Source organism: Rhipicephalus microplus, chromosome 3, assembly GCF_043290135.1.
Source record: "Rhipicephalus microplus isolate Deutch F79 chromosome 3, USDA_Rmic, whole genome shotgun sequence".
Taxonomy (NCBI): domain Eukaryota; kingdom Metazoa; phylum Arthropoda; class Arachnida; order Ixodida; family Ixodidae; genus Rhipicephalus; species Rhipicephalus microplus.
In genome coordinates, this window is record NC_134702.1 from 90,962,471 (window position 1) to 90,987,347 (window position 24,877).

Below are 24,877 nucleotides of genomic sequence, written 5' to 3' on the forward strand. Positions count from 1 at the left end.
TGTGAGCTAGATTGTAATATCTGAACGCCTTTCGTAATTTCCGACGTGGCGATATATTATTAACCCCAGTTTATAGAAAAATGAACGCAGTAACAATGTTGCTGTCGTTTTCTGAAGCCGTGCCATGTTTAATGTTGACAACGAGATCAAAGATATCCATGATTACTTCGATCACGTTCATAAGACGATGACTTTTCTGGGTTATGCATTGTGGTATTCTGAATGCACATTAAATGCTATAGCACACTATTTTTGTGGCACTCTGAGTTTAAATCTAAAGGCTCTACGTAGTACTTGAAATAGTAAATCGATTTACTTAGTGTACCTGTACAGCGATTTGTTTCGGCAAGTAAAACAGACTTTGATAGCGCTTGCTTGAAGACTCGTTAAGTAAGGATGTCAAGTATGGCCGTTTATGACAAACTATTTACATATGCGTACATGATTATTTCCAGACAGGGAAAGATGCATGAGACAAGAGACAACCACATGCTAAGCCATTATGAAAATTTTATTTGACTCGCACTACGCTGCGGGAACACTCTCGTATCTCAGTGTGAATAAATTTTGCCCTGGCTTGCTACAGCTGATGAAAAGTTCCATGAACCGCTTATCTCATCAATTCCGAACATGCAAAATGTGCCGTAGTTCTGACGTTAGAATCCTGCCGCGTCTTCCTTCACAAAGAGAGTCGGATTCCTCCGCTGAAGTCGCACGTTCAGACTCCGGAGCCTTTCCAGCAGACTCCGGTGCCGGTACACTCCCTTACTGCCATCGAACGGACCTACCATGACCATGCCGTCCAGGTGAACCCGGCCGCCGACGACCTTATCGTACCAGCCGCAACGCTCTGAGAACGCCTTCAAGATCTTCTGCCTCAGGCGTGGCGGGAGGGGGGAATCGCTCTCGAGACACGCCTCGACTACGTCACACACGGCGACTCTGATCGTCTCGTGCTGGATGAAGGCGTCGCAGCGGCGAGCGTTGTCGGGACCCGACTCCTCGAAGCACGTCTTCTCGTTGAGCAGCGACTGGATCGACGCGAGCACCGTTTCGATGCTACTGTGCGTCGGCTTCCACGAGGGCTGTCCTAAACACGTACCCAGGACGCAGAGGCATACCGTACCGCTAGCGTAGAGGTACGGATGGAAGCTCACTCTACCGGCGTCGGTGGTCATGTTGCGGACGCGAGGAGGACTAGCGGGGTAGTCCGGTGGGCACTTTAAGAGAAAGTGGAAAAAGCCTGCTTCGTACGGAGTGTTCCTGGGACCCACGACGACCGCGTGCAACTTGGTGACGTCGTACTCCTCGGGTACGACGAAGACGCCGCGAGGTTGCCGGGCGTTGTAGGTGCGGGCGATCTCGCGCTGTACGCGGGCCAGACACGTCGGGGACGGCTCCTCATGCTCTGCAGAGATGGGGTTCCAGGGGTCCAGTAGGATCGACGAGAGCTTGGAAGGTCCGTGTGCTCCCAGCAAGCTCATCTTCGCGGAGGCTTCGACGTGGCCACGTGGTTGATCGGACATGTTTGAACGAAACGTTGGCTTGATCTGTGGCGAAGCGGAAATGATGATGATGATGTTGATCCTTTAGCTTTGCTGGCACTCGCCCACAAAGGGGGATCGGCCAAGAACCGGGCGGCAGGATCATCAAGAGAGTTAGTTATGAGTCAGGCATTCAGGTAGTCTCGTAGCACCGGAAATGAATTGCGAACACGACTTGGGGAGGTTGAGATAATGGTGATTTGGATTTTACTATAGTAATGACGCACACCCACTATGAAGGGTAGACCACGAATCAAAGCGGGCATGAGCGATTGCTCTGACATTTCTTGAAGAAAAACAGTAGCGATTCCACATGAGAAGAAGAGCGTTAGGTGAGCGTTAGTTTTGAAAAGCCAGCGACCCGATTCCTGGCCTACGATCCTACCTGCCATCTGCTGAACTATCATCATCGTCATCACCATGAGAGCGTTCTCTCAGTTAGTGGATCTAGGTATCTACACCTTTTCACTTATAATACCGCTCCTGTACAGTGCTCGAAGCGTTGCATTACTGTCGGTTTGCCCTCGGCCACGCGTACAATTCATTGTCATCAATTCCGCCACAACTCACTTGTGTATTTCCTCTCGTGACGTGACATACCAAGGTCCATTTTGATTGATTGAACATTTATTGTATCTCTCTCTGCCACTTACTTGATGTCTACTAAGATATCGAGCATACCCTTCTTTGTTCTTTGATCCTCTGCTGTTTTACTATCTCTTACCAATCTTTTTTAATTACACTATTTATGGTCCTTAATATGTCACGTTTCTTCTCGAGTGATTAAAGACTCGACGAAGAAAAGTTTACTCAAGAAACTAGACAATCTTGTCTTTAAATCCACAATTATTTCCCTTTCTCTGCTGATCACCCTATGCACAATACGTATGCATTCTTTATTGTTATCTCGAAATGTTTGCAGAGGGAGACATTTCTCTGTTCCAGTTGCCTTTTCATTTTTGTAATGCCTAAATTACCACAAATTAACATCCGTATTAGACGCATGACATCCACAAGGTTCTTGGCCGCTTGAACGGATAGGTACCCTTCCAGGATGATCATTATTGCCAGTTCAATGACTCTCAGGATGTGACACGTGTGCGTGAATGTGTTTGGTTGTGTAACATTAGGAAGATAACTGATAAACTTCACAATCTATGGTAAAATATTTTAGCGGAACCGTCAACCACTTCAATGTTCGTCATTCAAACACTCAGTCGCACGCAGTAAGCACCCGCTGAAACACTAAAAATGAAAGATTCAATTCCTTTTTCCCACGATGTCCCCTCGCTTAATTTGCATACATTTATAACACCCAAACGTCGCTTGCCTATCAACCCGCGCCAGGGCCAGTTCCCTCTCCTATCGCTCATATGCTCACCAACCCGGGACGGTGGGCAGCCTCCGCCGCACTCAGTGTATGCGGCGAAGCCAACTTGTCCGGCGGCACGCGTTTCCATATTCCCGGTCGTATAATTGTTACACCACCACCAAACGGCCGCTCATCGCTGCCACCAGCCGTCATGGCTAAGCGCATCGTCTAATAAATAAATAAACGAAGAAATGAAACCTGACTCTACATTCAAGTATGGAAACGCGTGGCGGCGACTCTGCTCGCAAAAGCCACGCGTCATTGTAGAACGATGGATGCGAAGAGACGCGGCGGGGGAAGTGAAGTGGTGTGGGTGACATAGAAAAAGGCATCGGAAAACATCCATCCATATTATATTCATAGGCCATCGCCACCTCCCCACTCGACGCTATTGTGGTCTCTACAATGGCCCCCGCAAAAACCGCCATCACATAGCGGTGCTATGCGCGATGGAGGCGACAACGTCCGCGCTTGGCGGGTGACACGCAGGAGCGAAAAGCCAGCCGCCCCTGTCGTCACTTGGGACGGGACACGCTGAGAAGTCTTTGGAGAGCCCACTCGTGGTGGTCGCGAACCTCGCATGCATTGGGGAGTGCTCGGGAGTTGAGTACTTGGGAGATGTTAGAAGGGGGGGGGGGGCAGGTTTCTATGAGTGTTTTGGTTGGGGTAGGAAAGAGGGCAAGAGGAGGAATCTGTACAAGAGGGGTGTCGCTGTGGCGCAGTGGTTCGTAGGCAAAGTGCTGCGAAGCTCACGATGCCACTTGATGGATGGATGTGTCGTCCGTCCTCGGCCACAAGTTCAAAGCTTGATGAAGGCGAGGTCCAGTCGCTCTGATATGAATTTTTGTTATATTTAAGTAAAATTATTGTCTTTTTATTCGAACCGCCGCGTCTCCCCACAGGCTCTGGTGATGATACTCTCAAGTGTTTTTCGTTCCAGTTTTATTTCGGATTAATCTGGCGTGTTTCCTGGGGGTGGCCATCAGCTCTCTGTAGGCAGTGGTATGGCGATCTTTTTAAGTTGAGCAGAGTTTTCCTACTTCACTTTTCTCTTCTAAATGCAACCTCGTTGTGGGGAGGAATTCATTTGCATTCATCTATGCGTGACGGTGACTCTCGGTTGGGTGGGACGTAGTGCAATGCATGGTGGCGGTCGATCTGTATTTATACATACGCGACGCTCCTCCGTTCAGTATATATCGATCGCGCTATATATGTAGAAAAGAATAAAAAGCAATTACCAAAGGCCGGATATTACAGGTTGCTATTTTTTTCTTCGTTAATTGGGCGCACTCGCTAAGCTTAGCCATAATGCGCATTGAACGTGGCATAGCTAGCGAAATCGTAAGAATGTGAGGAACAGAAATGATCTAGAAGATGACCTAACAGAAAATAATGTCTAGAAAACTGCAGGGGATGGTAAAAGAAGTAATTGTAACGTAAGTGCGTAGAAAGGAAAGTGGACGAAAAAAAAAGTTTCCGTCAGCAGGGACCGAAACTGTGACCTTCGAATAACACGTCCGCTGCTCTAACACAGAAATTTGGGGTTGGTCATCCCACCTGTCCACATTATAGGGTATTTGAACGTGGGAACCCAAGTCAGCGCCGCCAGTCGTTGCGGCGAGTGTGCATTATTATTATTATTATTATTATTATTATTATTATTATTATTATTATTATTATTATTATTATTATTATTGCTTCTTTTTTGCCTGTTGGCGTCACGGTACTTGTGATCGTTAATGATCTGGCGGCTGACCTATATTCTCTCGTTTACTAGCTGAAGGCATCAAATGAGCCACAGAGAGATCCTAGGTTTGAATGAAGGAAAGAAGTGTAAATTTAAAGGCCTGTTTTCTTGGTTAGATACAATATTATTGACAACTAATCGACAGTGATGCGAATGAAAGTATGGTGGATGTTATGTGAAGTAATTGCAATGTAAATAGGAAGAAATGAAAGGCAGTTTCGGCTCCAGACGATGGCAATTAAGTTAACGTTTCGTTCAGGTTTGTTTCTTCACATTTACAAGACAGTTACTTCTAATTACATAACCTGTACTTTCCTTGGCATTATTGTCTGCTAGTTGTCATTAATATTGCGTCTTACTAAGGTCTCCATTATTGGTTCCCCAAACACTGTTTTCTTGCAGACTACTAAAGATATACGTATAACACTGCCTTGTGGAAGCCTTTCATTACGAAGCTAAAATATGTATGGCGGTGCGTAAAACGAATACCGCGACAATCACTGAAATACTCAATGCCTCATTTTTTCGTAGCTACGTTAACTACACTTAAGATGAGACTCTAGCTTTCTTTTTTGTATATATTGTTACGGGGTCAGTGATTTCTGTATAAACGCAATTACAGAGGAACAACCTCAGGCGAGAATCACAATGGCTGATTGGCACACTCGTGCGCCTCTCAGCTGATTCTGTCCTTCTTCTTCCTTTACTTCATTCCCGTAACATAAACCCCGGATGTTGAAGCGCCGTCTCGGCGCGAGTCCGAAGAAGTGCGACAGAAGTAGGGTTTCATGCGCGAAACATGGACAATGTCCACAAGTGACGAATTTGGTGACGTATTGGAGTGCAATGGCGCTATCTCGTAGTTGACGTCGCTAACTTGACGTAAGACTAGGTAGGGTCCTGCGTATCGGGACAAGAGTTTTTCGGAGAGACCTACACGGCGACACGGTGACCAGAGGAGCACGTGGTCACCTGGGGCAAACGTTATATTACGATGCCGGTGGTCGTAGCGGGCTTTTTGCATATCCTGTGACCTGGTGAGACGAGACTGGGCAATTCGACGAGCCAAGTGAGCCCGATCAATGGCTTCGCGAGCATACTCGCAAGCAGATGGCTGGAGAGGTAAGGTGGTTTCAAATGGCAATATGGGGTCGCGACCATACAAAAGATAAAGAAGTGAGAATCCCGTGGTGTCATGTCGAGATTAATTATATGCGAAAGTCACTTAGGCCAACGTGGTGTCCCAGTCACGATCATCTTCGGAGACGTACATCGAAAGCATCTCTGTGAGCGTGCGTTTGAGACGTTCAGTTAGGCCACTAGTTTGTGGGTGGTAGGCGGTAGATAGCTTATGCGCTGTGGCACACGATCGAAGGAGGTCGTCGACAACTTTGGACAAGAAAGAGCGGCCGCAGTCTGTAAGCAGCTGTCGGGGTGCACCGTGGTGTAAGATGACGTCATGAAGAAGAAAATGCGCGACGTCAGTGGCGCAAATGGTTGGCATGGCTTTTGTTATCGCGTAACGGGTCGCATAATCTGTGGCTACGGCGATCCATTTATTTCCCAGTGTCGTCGTTGGAAAAGGGCCAAGAAGGTCGAGTTCCACGCGATGAAATGGTTCAGAGGGGACCTCGACTGGGTGAAGCTGTCCAGTGTTGAGAAACGACGGACCGATCCCGCCGAAGCCACCACTGTTGCGAAAGACGGCGACGCCAACACGGCCCCGGAGGCGCCACTGCTTTCAACTCCGCCGGGAAGGTCACCAGCCGTTTGGTAGCGTATGTTTATCAGCTCGCGACTGCTTCTGCGCAGAGCCGATAAGACGAGCGGACGAGACGACGGTGAGTTAAACAAGGTTTATGTACAGCATATATACAGAGGCGTTACAATTTCGGCACTGGGGCCGACAGAGACTCGAAGAGCCGAGTTCTCCTCTCTAACACATAGGTCAGCCTTTCGCCTAAGACCGCTGACTCGCATACATGTCGGCCCTCCGACATGGGGACTCCTCTCTCTCGTAGGACTGCCGATCGCGACGCGCCGCAGGGCTTCTTTTATTTACACCGGGTCCACCCAAAATGTCCAATCAGAAGCGCCGCTGGTCATCAGGGCAGATTCCGCCAATGGGGGCCGCCGCGCCATGCGTCAGACCACCAAACACGCGGCCGCCGGCTCGCTGTCACGTGCGCCGCTGACTCACTGCACCTGGGCCAGAGGGGCGCCGCGCGTGTTCACGCCGTCGAGGTGATCGCGCCAGGCGGACTGGCCTTGACCCAGATCGCCTTTTTCAGAGGCACGGACGTTTGACGAGGACTCGCTGGCATAACAGCACCCCCGCCGCCAGACAATGCACCGGAAAGACGAGCTGCTTCCACGGGGCTCGGATGTCAGGTGCGCTCGTTCGCCAGGTCCCTCCAGGTTCGCCTCCAGGGCCATGTGGAGAATACAGCTCCAAACTGTTCCGGGAACACATCCCATTTTTGACGACGGATCCCAGCTCCACTGGCTTGTCGCCACAACTTGCCGACCAGCTTCACTTGTCTCTTCTGACCATCTTCGGTTTCAGCACTTGTCGATGGTTCTGCAACTTGCTAAGAACGGTTCGACAACAGACAACACACGACACACGCAAGTGCCCTCGGTCACCCGACAGAACACCAGACAAAGTATAGTACAACATATACCTATCTACGTGTTTATCGGAATTTTGTTCCCTCTACATCAAGAGGCACATGTGGGACACAAGACTCTTAAAATGACAACTCAATTTTTTTTTCCACGTACAACAACGTAACGAATTAGAATACCACAAGTTGGCCCCTTTGAGATCACTCTGAACGAGAGCGCTCAGCCCAGGTCGTGATGAGGTCAAAATTTTGCCCCGAATCGCCAGCCAGAAACCAAAGGGTTGAGAAGTTACTAGCTGGAACGCACTGCTCAATGCACCTGCATTAGCGTTTACCTTTTCTTTTTTTTTTTCTTTAGCGAACGTCAAAGTTGCGCTGTGGAGCAACATGCCCCACTTCAGTAACTGGCCACTTTTAGGCGACGATACCTATGCGGCACCAAGAGCGGCTCACACTTTCGACGTTGCACAGGGGAACAACGATACGGCTTGCTACGGATTGACTCCTCACCGCTTAGCTCGATATCGTGTTCGATCACCCTCATGTTTCCGGGGCAGTCCGAAAACACGTCTTCAAACTCGGAACCAATCTTTCTCAGGTCCTCTTTCTCAGGTCCTCCTTCACTTAAGCTAGGCTCTAGGTTTATCTGCTCCCGGATTACTTTCGATCCCCCTTCGATTACCTCACTAGAACTCAAACTTTCTGCTTCCTCTTCCTCTGAAGCATTCAACAACAGATTTACGATCGCTTGATGTTGAACGTATGGTTTCATCAAGTTGTAAATTTTGTCCGGCCGCCTTCCTAATTTCACTTCATAATTTGTATCGCAAGGCTTCGATAATACTTTGACGGGCCCTTCCCAATCAACCTCAAGCTTGTTCCTTTTGGGTGGCTGCAGCCGCATTACCTGATTATCAACTTCAAAAGCGCGCTTCTTCCCCGATTTCTCGTAGTGCTCCTTCGACAGCACTTTTGCCGCGTTTTTCTGGCTTTCCACGAGCGCTTCAATCGAGAGATCCTCACTCTGCCCTCGAATGAGCGTCTCTCGATCAACGCTCGGCAGCTCGCTCCAACTTTCCGCTACAGGCGAGAGCGTTGCATCCCTCTCGCTCTGACTCAAAGGCGCCACGTCGTCTCCCCCAGAGCATACCGCGCCGGCCGCTCCCGCGACGGGCCGCTCGCGTGACTGCTCACATGACTCATGCGGAAAATTTCCTTTTTGGGGTTCCGTCGACCCGCCGACAAGGTCACTTGAGAGTTCACCGCATGGAACCAAGTCCAGCTTCCGCGAAAGCTTTCGCGCTTGCGATCGCGTGAGAGCCATGCACGCTAAGTTGGGGAAGAACGATTTGCCCTGCTCTTTGAGAAGCTGCTCTGAGTTGTTGGAGAATAGATAAGGAAAACGATCATTTAGCGCGGCAGACACAGCTGCTTCGGTGCAAAGCTTACCGAACGGGCCTTCAATGACAACCGTGGCGATTGGTAAGCGAACACTCTGCTCCTCGGCGACTTGCCTGATCCACGCGCATTCTCCTGTGAAGTCATCCGGAGACACCAATGAAGGATGGACAACGTCCATGGTTGCCGCTGAGTCTCTAAGTGCTCGGCACGTTTTCTCATTCACCCTAATTTCTTGGAGATACGGCTCCAACAACCGCATGTTTTTTTCTGATTCTCGGATTGTTGCGAAGGCAAATTTTTCCTGACAGTTTCTCGCGATGTGTCCTTCCTTTTTGCAGTTGTAGCAGATTAGCGGCTTCCGTGATTCAAACGCCCGTGTGGTATCAGTGCGTTGTTTAGAAACCTCACTCGATTTTTCCGCTTCTGTTTTCCCTTCCTCTACAGTGTCCTTCGTAAGAGACGGGTTCTTTTTGAAATTACGGTGCGGAACGGGTTTCCGTTGATCAGGTTTCCTTGAAAAGCCCTCTTTTCTCTCATCTTTTTCAACGCGCACTGCCCTGCTATGCAACTTTCGGCGAGTATAATACTCCTCAGCTAACTCAGCTGCCTTGTTCAGCTGTACTTCACCAAGTTTGTCCTGCAGCCAAAGTTTGACATCCTCCTCGATGCAGCGGTAGAATTGCTCCAATGCAACGCATTCCACCACTTTATCGCGGTCGTCATAAACACCTTCGCCCTTGAGCCATTCAATCAAATCGGCTTTAAGACGAAACGCGAAGTCAACGTGTGACTCATTCCCCTTTTTAGCATACCGGAACCTTTGCCTGAAAGCCTCGGGTGACAACTTATAACGTCTCAAGAGCACTTCCTTAACCTCGTCATAGCTCTCAAACGCTTCCCTCGACAAGCAAGTTATCGCGTCGGACACTTCGCCGGGAAGAAGAGCTAGCAGGTTCCGCGCCCAAAGAAACCGCTCCAAAGCGTTTCGCTCACAGACGTGTTCAAACTTGACGAGATACTTCGCCATGTCCTCGCCTACTACGAACGGTGGCAGTTGATCCCGAATTCTAATACCGCTGACCTGACTCGTCGGAGAAGCTACGCTAGGCGCCTGCGAACACTGTAGGATTGCCAATTCTAGTCGTTTCAACTCTAGGCGCTCTTGTCTCTCGGCCTCCTCGCGACGTTCGCGCCTTTCAGCTTCTTCACGTTCGCGAGCTTCGCGCCTTTCAGCCTCTTCGCGAGCTTCTACTTCTCGCCTTTCAGCCTCCTCACGGCGTGCTTTAATATCCACCCAGGCCTCATCGACTTCCTCAGCCGACACTCCCTCATCCTTCATGATATCAAGGATCGCTTGCTTTCGTTTCGCACGGCCCAAAGTAATGCCGAGTTCCTCACAAATTTCGATGAGTTCCTTCACTTTAAGGTTCTCCATCGTTCACACTAGCCTCTTGCTGTTTGCCCCTGTTAAGAATCTACTTGCCGTACCCACTATAAGCCTACTAGCAAGACGCGCAAGCAATTTTTCACCCTCCCGTGTTTACCACCTCCGCATTAACTTTGGTTTAAAAGCACTTCAACTTGGCTTGAAACGATCAAAGCTCACTTCAATGCTTCACACAGCCCTTTCTCTAAACTACTACAACCTGAGCTAGAGTAGTCTGGTGAACTGAGGGGAAAACATCAGGCACTCACCGCATCGATGTCGCTGACGCCGGCCGATCCCGCAGCTGCCAACCACTGTTGAGAAACGGCGGACCGATCCCGCCGAAGCCACCACTGTTGCGAAAGACGGCGACGCCAACACGGCCCCGGAGGCGCCACTGCTTTCAACTCCGCCGGGAAGGTCACCAGCCGTTTGGTAGCGTATGTTTATCAGCTCGCGACTGCTTCTGCGCAGAGCCGATAAGACGAGCGGACGAGACGACGGTGAGTTAAACAAGGTTTATGTACAGCATATATACAGAGGCGTTACAATTTCGGCACTGGGGCCGACAGAGACTCGAAGAGCCGAGTTCTCCTCTCTAACACATAGGTCAGCCTTTCGCCTAAGACCGCTGACTCGCATACATGTCGGCCCTCCGACATGGGGACTCCTCTCTCTCGTAGGACTGCCGATCGCGACGCGCCGCAGGGCTTCTTTTATTTACACCGGGTCCACCCAAAATGTCCAATCAGAAGCGCCGCTGGTCATCAGGGCAGATTCCGCCAATGGGGGCCGCCGCGCCATGCGTCAGACCACCAAACACGCGGCCGCCGGCTCGCTGTCACGTGCGCCGCTGACTCACTGCACCTGGGCCAGAGGGGCGCCGCGCGTGTTCACGCCGTCGAGGTGATCGCGCCAGGCGGACTGGCCTTGACCCAGATCGCCTTTTTCAGAGGCACGGACGTTTGACGAGGACTCGCTGGCATAACACCAGCTGGCAGCAAAGAAGGTCTTTTCCGGCGCTGGCAGAGGTCGCAAGTGGTGACATATCAACGCACGGTGCGCTACAGTCCTGGCCAGAAGAACCGACGTCTCACGTGGTCGTATGTGCGGGAAACACCGAGGTGTCCCGCTGTTGGTGCGTCGTAAAGTTGTTCAAGTATGACAGGCCGTAGAAGACGGGGAATGACAAGCAGAAGCGCAGGGCCTTCAGTGTTGGCGTTGCGGCGGTAGAAGATGCCGTCATTCAGCACGAACATATGGGATTCGGCGTCATGGCTGTCAGACTGGACGGTGTCGATCATAGTGCGCACTGACTTATCCCGTCGGTGTTCAATGCGCATATCACTGATATCAGTAAACGCCATCACGCTGCTCTCTAGGTCAGTCGCAACGGGATCAGCAGGATCCGCCGGATGACGAGAAAGACAGTCTGCGTCCTTGTGCAAACGGCCAGACTTGTAGCTGACGCTAAACGAAAATTCCTGAAGCCTCAAAGCCCAGCGACCCAGACGTCCAGTCGGGTCCTTCAGAGAAGTCAGCCAGCAGAGGGCGTGGTGGTCCGTAACAACGAAAAACATGCGACCATATAAATATGGCCGGAACTTGGCGACGGCTCAAACTAAGGCTAAACACTCTCTCTCGGTGATGGAGTAATTCCTCTCAGGGGGAGAAAGGAGGCGACCGGCGTAAGCTATCACGCACTGTCTGCCATGGTGCCACTGAGCGAGAATCATAATGGCTGATTGGCACACTCACGCACCTGTCAGCTGATTCTGTCCTTCCTCTTCCTTTACTATGTTGCGGCGGAGTTCCACGTGAGTTGAGTTCGTGCAAATCGTGAATACCGAAATAATTGCTTCATTCTTGCTTGAATCAGTTAACCTAGCGTGTACACGCATGAATTCACTGTTCTAAAAAAGGAAAAAAATTACATCTAAAAAAGCAAAAAAATTACATAGAATAGTTGGTTTAAATTTGCTCCACGTGGAGCCGTGTTATATTTTGCTGGGCGTTGACAAAAACTACGACAAAGTGTAGCGCCATTTACATTCAAACCCGCTTTATATCAAACGCATAAGCGCTCGTAAAAAAAAAACAGCAAAAAGGTCGGGTTGGGGGGGGGGGGGGCAGGCGCACACACGAACGCAAATACTCGGCAATGTCCAATGCAGGCGCCGCGCAAATTAACGCATTGGAGAACAAGATCACGGATCGTTCGGCACGCGTCCTTCTGTGTTATTGGCGGCGTATGACAATCGATCACCGCAACTTGTCGACACCATTGGATCGACATGAACGCACACACTTTTTCACGCACAACGCAGCTGAAATCAACTATCGACAGTCCCTCCGTGCGCAAGCTTCAGCAGGCCCTCTCGTAAAGCTCGCCAGCGAGCTGTCCCCGCCACCGAGTGCGCCACTTTGCAGTACGACACGGAACGAGGGTTCGGATTGAAAATGACACCGTCCGTCCAACGGCATCACCATGGCCGTACCATCAGCCCGAAATATAAACCCCGAAAGCAGAGTTTCGAAAAACCGCCCCCCTCCTAACCAGGCCTTCGCTAGCATTATCCTCTTTTTTTTTCTTGTTACTTTCGAAGCGGCGGGGTCGATGCTTTCGCTTCGCGGGTTTCAAGAACAAGCGCTGTACAATCAGGGCAAATGCGACGCCGCTCTGACTTCCCCCCTGCATGTGGACCCTCTGCGCGACGCGGCGTTAGGACCCGGAGCCGAGCCTTCCCTGTATCGAACAACCCAGTTTGGCGACGGGTCGCTCCCCGACAAACGCTCGGCACGTGCAGGCCCCGAATTTTCCCAAAGTGGAAGAAGACACGCGCTGCCTTTGCACAAGTCTTCCTGTGCGCGCGTACATAGTATAAAGTGTGTATGCGTGTGTGGCGGCGGTTGTGCCACAGGGTCTTTGTCCCAGAGCCCCGCTTCTATACTGCATGGGAGGCGGCGCACGGTTCTGAAGCACCAACGCGGCGGCGGGGCCGTTCCCTCCGCTTGGCTGCGACGAGCCTGCAGCTTAAAAGTCGCGAGCGCGCGTGCCGCATAGGGATAGCGAATTCTCCAAGCGCGTATACGGCGCCCTCGCTCGCTCTACGTACAAGCACGACCCTCGATGTCGACGCGCCTCATTGTCTCTCCTCCCGTCTGGTATAATTCGAGTGGTCACCGGTCTCCCTTGCGGCCTTTTGACTAATTTCTTGCGCTTGCACCCGATGTCTCTTGTTTAGCTTGGGCACTGCGTTGACGAGCTCGAAAGCGTTAAGTCAATGAACGCGGGAACACGGCCTTCTTACGAGATATGAACAAAACTGACGTTTGCTATTCCCAACGTTCGTCGGCACGCAGTTATTAACATGAAATAGGCATGCGGAATACTGTTCCCTCCTTCTTGATTGATTTTTATGTGGGGTTGAACGTCCCAAAACCACCATATGATTATGAGAGACGCCTTAGTGGAGGCCTTCGTAAATTTCGACTACCTGGGGTTCTTTAACGTGCGCCCAAATCTGAGCACACGGGCCTACAACATTTCCGCCTCCATCGGAAATGCAGCCACCGCAGCCGGGATTCGATCCCACGACCTGCGGGTCCGCAGCCGAGTACCTTAGCCACTAGACAACCGCGGCGGGGCTGCTCCTTCCTATAATGCTCTACGTTAATTATTGTTGGAATGAAGACGCCGACGTTCGAAAACCGTTTATTGCATCTGACGGCAGGAACACAACTGACGCGACACAGCCGAGTCGCCGCGCTTTTAACAAGAGGACTCGCTCTCTGGATTTCGTGCCGACCGGTTGTGCCCCCGCGATCTCCGACGACAGCGCAGCTCTGGTCGACTAGGCTCACCCTACGCCATCTCCTGCCGCCGACAGGAGCTCTCGCTGAGTGGTGCCCCGTCCTCGGACTCCTGCAACAGTGTGTATCTTTCCTATCTCCTCTCTACTTCCGCCGTTTTCTCACGTTCGCTGTCCCTGTGCCTCGCTCTCTGCTTCTCTCTCTATTTACCTTTAGTCCTATCCTTTTAATCCCTCCTCACCCCCAACCCTTGTGAGCTATTGTTGAGGTATCGCACTCTGATGCAGGCAGTTACGGGGCTCACTTTTCTCTTCTTTTCTCTTTAAGAATCACATCACAATAAACAGGATAACAGCGTTAACAAAGGATGCGCGTGCATGTTCTACGCACTGAACAACAAAGACAGATAACATCACAGACACGTTTCTCGAGATTACAACAATTATCATAAACTCCCTGATTCTTGTAAGACACTGCATTCGTACTAGTCTTAAAACTATTTGTCTAAATAAAGGAGATAGAAGGGGCGACGGGCATGACACGAGCCAGGGGCGCTGGCTCGCCAAGTTGGTTCCTTTGACCTTCGATGTAGCCAGACGATTGGATCCGGGTCTCCGTCTTCGTTTCTGCACACTTCATGCTGGTGCCGAAATCCGGGAACGAACCAGGGACCAACGAGCTCAGTCCTTTACCCTTAGAAAGTTTATACAACGTCCAACTATTCATTACTAACAACAAACCCTTCAGACAGCATACTATACGTGTGGAACTTTACTAAACAAGAGAAATGATGCCGCGAACGAACTGTCTGAGTCTTGATGATCGTGAGAAGAACATGCACACGCTGCATACACTGCGCATAAATACGTACGCTTAAAACTGGCCACGACCAATGGTGTCTTTTCTCGCTGTGGTTCAATAGTTGCTGTCACGCCAGTATCATCATGCCTGCGGTTTCCAACACAAATGTACTTATACACGCCTGAAACAGCGAGATTTTACACTCTAGCGTGCAGAAATGGCTTTCGAAAGACATAAATAGAAAGTATGCTTTTTGTATCGTTTTGACGGTTCAGGATAAATCCCCTTTAATATGCCAAGGTTACAGGTTAAAATTTCAATAAGCGTGAGAGCGAACTTTTAAACTTCCATTTCTTCTTCACGGCTGGCGAGCTTAAAATGGTCCGCATGAAACGTGCACCGCATTTTAAACCAGTAGGCTCAAACATGTCGCATCCGAACATCTTCATTGATGTTTAATATCCTATTCCAACTTCAAATGCAACCCTCTACCATTAGAGTCACATCGTGATGGCCAAGCTTGAGCGAACAGGAACAAAAAGAGAGAAGACAGGCTGATTTGATTAGAAAATCTTTTGTGGGGAGCCGCCCCTTCGAGAAGCGTTATTAACCTTGGCTATGAACGTCGGGTGCTTTAAAATATGAAGAAATCGAGCAGATACTCTGCAATGTCCACTCCCATCTCATTCCGTCGTCACCAGCACTGCACTCAGTCCGGAACTACGTTCTCGGATGAATATCGCGTCTGATTTAGGGACGCGCGGGACAAGAAAACCCCGCGCGCCACATTTCGGCGCCAAACCAACCGTGCCGACCCACGATGCTAGACAGCTAGCTCACACGACACGCATTCACTCATGCCACCCGTTGCCTCGGAACGCATACCCAAATTACTTTCTGCGGCTGCCGGCTTGGCGTTACCGATACTGGGGGCGAAGAGTCATCATACCATACGCTGCTTCATTCTATATATAAATACATATATCCAGAAGCCCGCTGCTGCGATGCCACTCTAGTAATTTTTCTTCCCCTTCATGCTACCCATCTCTCGGCGTGTTTCAAGGGCGAATCATGCGCACCGATGCGCATGCGCATGCCTCGTTGCTCACACGACAGACGCATGCTGCGGGGCGTTCTGCAGAACAAGCGTAGCCTCCACCACTCTGATGTAAAGGGAGCGCCCCTTGTTATATAGGTGGCGCTCCGGGCGGGTCGGTGTCGAGGCGTTTTTCCGGGCCGCTGGCTTCCCGCTAATTTCTGACGCGAGGTCGGAGGAAGTGAGCAGCCTTTTTTTTTTCGTGATGTATTTTGCCGACAAATTTGATATCTCTCATGCCTTGCTTCTTACGTCTCTCTGCTTTCTTTTGTTCTTCTATAATCGCTGAAACGTAATAAAAAGTACACCATGAAAAAGAAATAACAACGAGCATACTTCAAAACTATATGTGGAAGAAACTGCAGCGTTAACTGGATAAGCGCTCGCTGTCTCTGACAGCGCCATAATTGACAAGGCAGCTCAGTGCCTGTGGACTATATAGGCGGTAAACTTCAGTACCGAAATGAAAAGCCACGCACGTAATATAATCTGCTGTCCCAAACCAGGCAGTGCGAAGAAAGGTAGTTTGGAACGCGATTGTCTCTCCTCCGTTCGATACCGTATAGGGTTATATACGGGCCCGCCAACCGCAGCTAAGACGAACCTCAGTTGCTACAAACCATAGTTACATTCAGTTACACGGATAGTCTAACTGCACTTATCACACTAACAATGGTTGCTCCAAACTGAAGTTGACAACCTCAGGTAACAAAGCTAATAAAATGGCGGACCTGTGCCAGCGGCCTCAGGCAGCGTGACTCCAACGAAGACAGAAACATCTACCTAAACGTGTGTCAGCTGATTTGTTTCCACCATAGACATGTTTTTACGCGAAGCAGTCTTGAAAACCAAATCACGCTCCACAGATGGTGATGTCCAAAGTACCATGCAAAGGATTGTCTTGGCATCCGCAGCGACCGCTAGGTGACTTCACCCGTAGTTGAGCGACCAGCCCTAACTTATGCCAAACATTGTCAAAACATTTGTGAATGTCAAGACATTTTCCATATGCGATTCGCCATGAATTCAAAGGATTGTCTTGGCATCCGAAGCGACCGCTAGGTGACTTCACTCGTAGTTGAGCGACCAGCCCTAACTTATGCCAAACGTTGTCAAAACGTTTGTGAATGTCAAGACATTTTCCATATGCGATTCGCCATGAATTCCTGGAGGCAAAGGGTTGAAACTAGGAAGGCATACGACGCCACTCAACCTACCTTGGTTGCGGCCTATCGGAATGATGATGTGACATAGGTCTCGCTAGAGTGTGATATTCCTGCCAATAGAACTGAGGGCCTATTTAATCTCAAGTGATTTCTAAGGATGCAGCACTACACTGGATTAGCTATCCAGATGTGCGCAAGAACGTCCCGTTTCTTCAGCTCTCTCCATAGCCGAACGAGGAGGCTCGAGAGGGAACTGCGGTACCAAATGTGGCACCAAAGCACTCTGTGGTATCCACAGAGTGAATTATGATGAGTGGGGAGAATCGTCTGTCCATCCGTCTGTCGAGCTGTTCGTCCGCCTGCTCCATTCACGCTATAGAGCACGCTTTTTAGGGGCGAAGCTCCTTAAAACGGCACCCGTTCGTCCCTCGTCGTAGTACGTAACATGTCTTACGCTTTGACCTGCAAGGTGGTGCTGGTGGGAGATTTTCCTGTGCGTTATTGAACAATAAAAAATTCGCAGCGTGCGCGTTAACTAAAAGCCGAATTATCCTGTCTCTCATTCCCCATTAGCATCCGTTGGCATATACATTCAGCATTATCTGACAAGAAAGGGTTGCTACGTTATACTCGCTGGGCGTAACATCCTTGGTTTTAGAAATGTTTAGCGAGCGTTGGGCCACAGTGCCATGAATACAGTGAACTAGTATATATCACGAACTCGAGGTTGTTAAAGGTGGGAAGTAGACACGAAGCGCAAGCCGTAAGAAAGTGTGCGTATGCTACCTCTCATTTAGTCCTTGGAATGTCCGCTGGATGGCGGTGCTTCTGTATGCGGAATATATGATGAAAAGATACGAGATGGAGGTATTTGGAGTGTTGACTAGATGGACGAATGGACACACGGACAGATGCATGAACGGACACACGGACGGCTGCACGGACAGATGGACACATGGATGGACGCAGGGGCGGATGCATGCACAAACGCAGGGACGCACGCATGGACGGGCGGATGGACGCATGGACGGTCACACAAACGGACGCATGGTCGGACGGAAGCAAGATCGAATGGACGGATGGATGCTTCGCCCCACTCTCCATCGTTCACCCCGTGAATATGCGGCCATTTCTTTAGTAAGCATAAAATTCAAGGCAAATTCTAATGGATATTTAGTCACCAATACTCCTCTCTCTATAAGTTATTTCATCACAAACAACTATCTTTTTTAATTTTTTTTTATTTTTTGAATTGCCTAACCACACTGATCATAGCCGAACGAGAAACCCTCTCTACTGACGGTCCTGCAGCCTCTATCACGTATCACTCGGTGCTCGGGCTACCAAAGAAATCAAAGCCATTCCTAACCCAAGTGAGAGCTGTACGAACTGCGGGGCATCCGTTCGCATGTGCTTCCCATCCTTTTACCTTCTTATTTCTGCTATCTTGTGTCTCTTGTAGTGTTCGGCTTTGCTTTTGGCCCCTTTTTGTTATTCCGTGTACTTATACAATAATTTTGATCCTTTTTTGTTGTTTTGTTGTGATTACCTTTGGCGATTACCTATTTTAGATTGGAAGTCTCTTAGGGTAGATCTCAATCCAGCGTGCGGCGTGACCGCCATTACTACGCATGCACTTCCCTCCCCTTCTATTTCCTTTCCTCGCCCTCTCTTTCCTCCGCCTCTATGTCCATCCGCCCGTGCGTTGAACAGACAGACGACGGACGGACGCATGGACGGACGGATGGATGGACGAACGCATTGACGGACGCACAGATGCACGGACAAACAGATGGATGCATGGACGGACGGACGCATGGAAGTTAATACGTACGAACGGACGGACGCATGGACGTACGGATAGACACATGGAAACAAGAACGAATGGACGTACGGAAGTGAGGACGGACTAACGGAAGCTTCGCCCCACTCATCATCATTCACTTCGTGACTACGCTGTGATTTTTTCCTCTGCAATAGGTTGAATTGCGCTCGTGCCCTGCAGATGCTCTACTCTATTTCGGGCCACTGCCATCCCACTCACCTCCCCCCAACCTCCTGCCCTCCTTCATATAGTCACCCACGCCGCATTATCTTCGACACTAAGTGAACAGTCCCTTCGTCTATTCTACGCAGCTTCACCACATGTTCGCAACGACTGTTCTTCAACGCAAGCACGCACGTACATCCCACGATCGAGGCATCCACACTCTCGCAAACTCGGGGCGTCCTCACGTCTCCGGACGAAGAAGAAGCGTTCGCACGAACGTGCGTCACTCCACAGGCATTGACTGCCACAGCGACGACGATGTGCACCCCTGCAGACTCACACACAAACACAAGCACTGTAGACACGACGAACGCCCGCCGTGCTTTGCTCGGCCGTTCGCAGAGCTGGAGACTTAATGAATAACTCATGAGGAAAGTTAAAAAATGGTTCGGCCCTGTCCACCCCTCATTAATATGACAGGTTGTTTATTTAACGACCGCGGGAGAGATGCTCGCCCGGAGCACGACGGATGCAGAGAGGGAAAGGATCACGCACGCCATGTTGCGCTGCAGTAGGCCGTAATATAATTTCTTAAACCACAAGTGATAGAGGGTACAGCTAACAACATAGCAGGGAGGAGATGGAGACAGGGTGGGCCATATACGGAAACAAAAGGAGAAACAAATCTAGAGAGATTGTATACAAGTGGACGGAAGGGGAAGAGGGACGGGGCGTGTTTCGAACAACCGGCTCTGTGTCACACTCGCCCATGAAACGGAGTCGTCGTAAGCAGTATACTTTCTACGTACGCAAGTAGAAAGGCGGAGAGGAGGTTGTGCAAGCGAGAGGCATGGATGGTTTAACGAGACGCGTCACAGGCACGGTGGATGGGAAACGGCGTGTCAATCGGGAAAACGTATTAACCGAAGAAACGTTTGACGTGACGCACGAAGAGGATGAACGCTGGAGAAACGAGGGTCAGAACCAAGGGATTGTAAAGATAGCAACTGCAAAGAAAAAAAAAAAGGGGGGGGGGGGAGAGAAAAAGCCGTCAGAAAGATAAAAGTGGAAACCTTTCGGTGAAACTAAGAAGTGGAGAGGGAAGTATATATACAACATAAGGAAAATACAACGTAAGGAAAGGGAAGCAATACGGGGGCTGTAGAAACAAAGCAACGGTAACCCTCCCCCATTCAGACCGACAGCACCTCATCCCCGGCCCACCTCAGGCTACCAGCATGTTGCGGCGCCGAAAGCTCATCTGGCCAAACTGCGCGCCCAAACAAACTACTGAAATCGCAAGTAATGAATAGACAGGACTTCTTCAGCTTTCTCACCAGGGAACACTACCAGAAAAAAAAAGCAGCATGATTGCCGGTTTCGCCATACTCCCAGGTTTCTCTCGTTCTCTCCGTTCCCCACGGAGAATTTCATGTAAATGACCCCTCTATCTTTTTATCATTATCATTGGCGCTTACACGCTTAATTGTGCCCCTGCGATTCCTTTCAACGAAACATTACATCCGCCCCTCGAAGATGCGCATTTAGAGTATATTTGAATACAAATTGTGCTAAGTTAGGTCATTCTCTCCTGCAGGCGATGATGAGGGTGCTCGTGACACCCAAATATTCTATTTTCTCTCACTATTACTAGCCAACTCTTTTCATCCACTATTGGCAAGCAAGCTGCCTAGTAACTTAGAAGTGTGGCAGCTTGGGATAGTTGGTAAGGCATGAAGATAGTTATAGCGCTAGAACAAAACGACGACACAGAGACAAGAAGGACACTCGTGTCTTTCGTGTCCTTCTTGTCTCTGTGTCGTCGTTTTGTTCTCGCGCTATAACTATCGTCATGCCTAGTAAAGGTTCAAAGACGCCAAATCCCAACTGGCAGAGAGAGAGAGAACGGAGCTAAAAAAAGATATGGAGGTCCTAACTACATTTAATTAAGAACGAAAAACTAAGGGGGGAGGAGGGACTTCATTTCACTTTTTTGTAGGACTCCTGACTTGACACGTGTAAGACTTTCGTTAAAGAGACGCTTACTCTTTCCAGAGCTCAGTGTCGTCTCTTCGGAAAGTCATGCGACTCAAGGAAGAGTTAACGTGTTTCTTTAAATAGATTCATATGCGGGAGAAGTCAGCGCTCACCGATTGAAATACTCTGCACTATTTTTTTTTGTTGCTGCTGCTTTTTGAGGGATTGGAACCTTCACTTTGTTATCCCGTGCTTTGAAGGGAAAAGGCCAAGTATAAGACTTCACGAAGAGGGATGTCAATTTGCACACGCCACTTTCATGACCGAGAAGAGGAGGAGAAGGATCAATCTTTTTTTTTTGTTTTTGAGTGAGCTCGTTAACTAACTTGAGAAGATAGCAATATCCAATTAGGTGAAATGGAGAAAAAGGAGGCGCCAAAGAAAGGGGATCTGGAAAACCAGACTATAGTGAGCGATTGTGCTTATCAGCCCTGTTCACCCTTATTAACAGACCCGCCTGGGTGGTGCAGTGAATAGATTGGTCGGCTGCTGAACCAATGTTCACGGGTTCGATCCTAGACCAGGCGGTCCCATTTCGATGGTGGCGCAATTTCATAGTCCCGTGTACTATGCGATGGCAGTGCACAGTAATGAATAACAGATGGCCTCAATATCAGAAATATATCTTAAGGAGCAGGGCCTAACAACATTCCTAACATCTTTCTTGTAAGATATGCAGAGGTGCTAGCTAAATATCTGTGCGTCATGTTTAACAAATCACTATCAACGTGCTCTTTACCTGTGGAGTGGAAAAAGGCCAAAGTTGTTCCTGTGCATAAAGGAGGATGCGGAAATGATATATCTAACTTTAGACCTATATCCCTGACATGTACAATCTGTAAAATCTTGGAGCACATAATTCTTAAACAAATAACTGTTTTCCTAGAAGAAAAACGTATATTATCTCCCTATCAGCATGGCTTCCGCCGAGGTCTTTCAACCATAACTCAATTAGTGGAATTAACACATGAGGTATCCCAGAGTATTGACAACCAAAAACAAACTGATCTAATCTTCCTCGATTTTGCCAAAGCATTCGACAAGGTATCACACAAGAAACTACTTCAAAAACTTGAGGCCACCTTAGGAAATTCTACTGTTCTTAACTGGATCAAAAATTATCTTACTGATCGTACACAGTATGTGGAATTTAACGATGAAACCTCTGCTACCACCTCCGTCACATCTGGAGTTCCGCAGGGCTGTGTGCTGGCACCAATTTTGTTTCTTCTCTTTATTAATGATTTGCCTACAAATACTAAGGAAAAAATCAAATTATTCGCGGATGACTGCGTGCTATATCGAGAAATAAACTCAACGGAGGACCATGTAGCTTTAAATAGTGCTTTACAAGATGTTTCCTGCTGGTGCCGTAAATGGCAGATGTCACTTAATGCAAACAAGTGTACAATTTTATCAGTAAGTCGAAAAAAAACTATGTCAAATTTTCTTTACACCATTAATGACATTCCCATAACTAGAGTAAGTCAGCATAAATATTTTGGAATTATTATAACTGAAGATCTAAGATGGGATGCACACATAAGTTACGTTACTTCAGCTGCACTACGCCGCTTGTTTACACTCAGATACCGGCTTCGCCAGGCCCCGCCTTCTCTAAAACTGCTTGCATACACTTCCCTTGTGCGATCATTACTGGAATACGGTAATATTATTTGGTCACCATTCACAAAACAGCAAATCACGAAACTGGAAGGAATACAAAGGAAAGCTATGAGGTTCATCTACAACAAGTACAGACATACAGATTCTCCGACTAAACTAATGAAAAAAGCTGGATTACTTACTCTAATGAATAGAACAAGGTTAGCACGTGCAAAATTCAGACATGAATTAATACATGGTCATTTAAACATTGATGTATCCGCCTATCTTACGTTTGATCAAACTAGAAAAACACGCCAAAAACACCCAATGAGACTTAACGAATACTCCTTCAACACAAACTGCTTTAGGTACTCATTCTTTCCGTTAGCCACTAATGAATGGAATAAACTGGATCCGAGTATCTCCAGCACTACCGAATTAGCAAAATTTCTAACCCTTGTCGAAAATGAACTTTGTACTATGCAAACGGAATCACCTGGTTGATATTAATATGGGTGTTCGTGTGAACAATGTACGAGCGAAGTATCATGTCATCATATTTTTTCTTTAAGCAATTTTTAGTACTGAATCCAGGTGAAGAGAAATCGCCCTGTTGATTCTTGAACATGTTTCTGTTTTTCAGTGTGTATAAATTTGCCCTTCCTTGAAATACTTCGCCATATTGTAGGGTAGTTTCTTATTGCTGTAATTTCTTGTTGTGTTTCTTGATGCATATGCCAATATGTCAACCAATGTGTCAACCAAGTCGCTGCATTTATTTTCTTCTGACAACTTTTCTTTACACTAATGTTTCATGCCTTTGATCTGAAATTGTTAAATGATCCGATTCTGTTAGTTTCATTCTGTACTTTATCGCGATGTATGTCTTTATCGTGTACCTATTCGAATTTTTATGTTCACGCCCTTCCTGCTAAAATCCCTGATGGGATTGGCAGTATGTCGAAATAAATAAATAAATAAATATCAATACGGTGTTTCTAGCGCGTAAATCACCAGAAATGATTATCAAGTGGATACTATACTACATTTGCGGACAGAATGTTCATGGTAGAAGTGCTAGAAAGAACGCTTGCGCCAGCTCGACTCCTGAATACAGAACAGACAGAGCGTCAGTTGGTGTCCACATGCCCTGTACTTTGTAATAGCCAAATGTACTGAGCACTGCTGGCATATCTGCGGATTCCTTTTAACTCTACACGGGAGTGCCGCCCTAATGTCATCGATAGCACGGCAGTACGGTGACTGCGCGAATAATCTTCCAAGTGTCCGAGTGATATCTTAACAAAACTACACTAAAACCTCATTGCAACAAAATCGCATCTTGCACAAAAATAGGTTCGTTGTACCCGCATATTCTTTACAAAGGTATATTCCTAAGAATCCTCCTTCACCAGAGAAGGATTGGCCACCCTGGTGCAGTATCTGGCCACTACCTCTCACATGCATACGTCAAATAACTCACGGCCCTCAGTTCCCCAGCAGCTGCGAAGCAACTCACCATGGCGGCGGTCAGATCTGACAGGCAGCAGAGGGTGCTAAGAATCTCTGGACCACAGGCCGCCTTTGGAACCTGAGCTTGGCAACGTTTAACGCTAGAACCTTATCTAGTGAGGGAAGTCTAGCTGTACTATTCGAGGAGCTAGAGGGTGTTAAATGGGATATAATAGGGCTCAGTGAGGTTAGGAGGATAGATGAGGCCTATACTGTGCTACAGAATGGGCACGTCCTTTGCTATCGGGGCTTGGCAGACAGAAGAGAACTGGGAGTGGGGTTCCTAATTCACAGAAACATAGCTGGCAACATAGAGGAATACTATAGCAATAATGAAAGAGTGGTAGGTATTGTAATTAAACTGAATAAAAGATACAAGATGAAGGTAGTACAGGCTTACGCGCCTACAACCAGCCATGATGACGCTTCAGTTGAAAGCTTCTATGAAGGACATTTCCGATTCCACGTCTATGAAGACGTGGAATCGGAAATGAGTAGGATAAAAACACAGTATACTATAGTGATGGGCGACTTTAATGCAAAGGTAGGGAAGAAGCAGGCTGGAGACCAGGCAGTAGGACATTATGGCATTGGCACTAGAAACGCCAGAGGAGAGCTACTAGTAGAATTCACAGAACGCAATAATTTGCGGATTTTGAATACTTTCTACCGAAAACAAGAAAACCGCAAGTGGACATGGAGGAGCCCCAATGGCGAAAATAAGAACGAAAACA

At 48.5% G+C, this 24,877-nt stretch overlaps 1 pseudogene; it reads right to left on the reverse strand.

The window, feature by feature from the left end:
- Positions 1 to 656: 656 nt before the first annotated feature.
- LOC142802867 (ubiquitin-conjugating enzyme E2 Z pseudogene) lies at positions 657 to 1,526 on the reverse strand (annotated as a pseudogene).
- Positions 1,527 to 24,877: the final 23,351 nt, after the last annotated feature.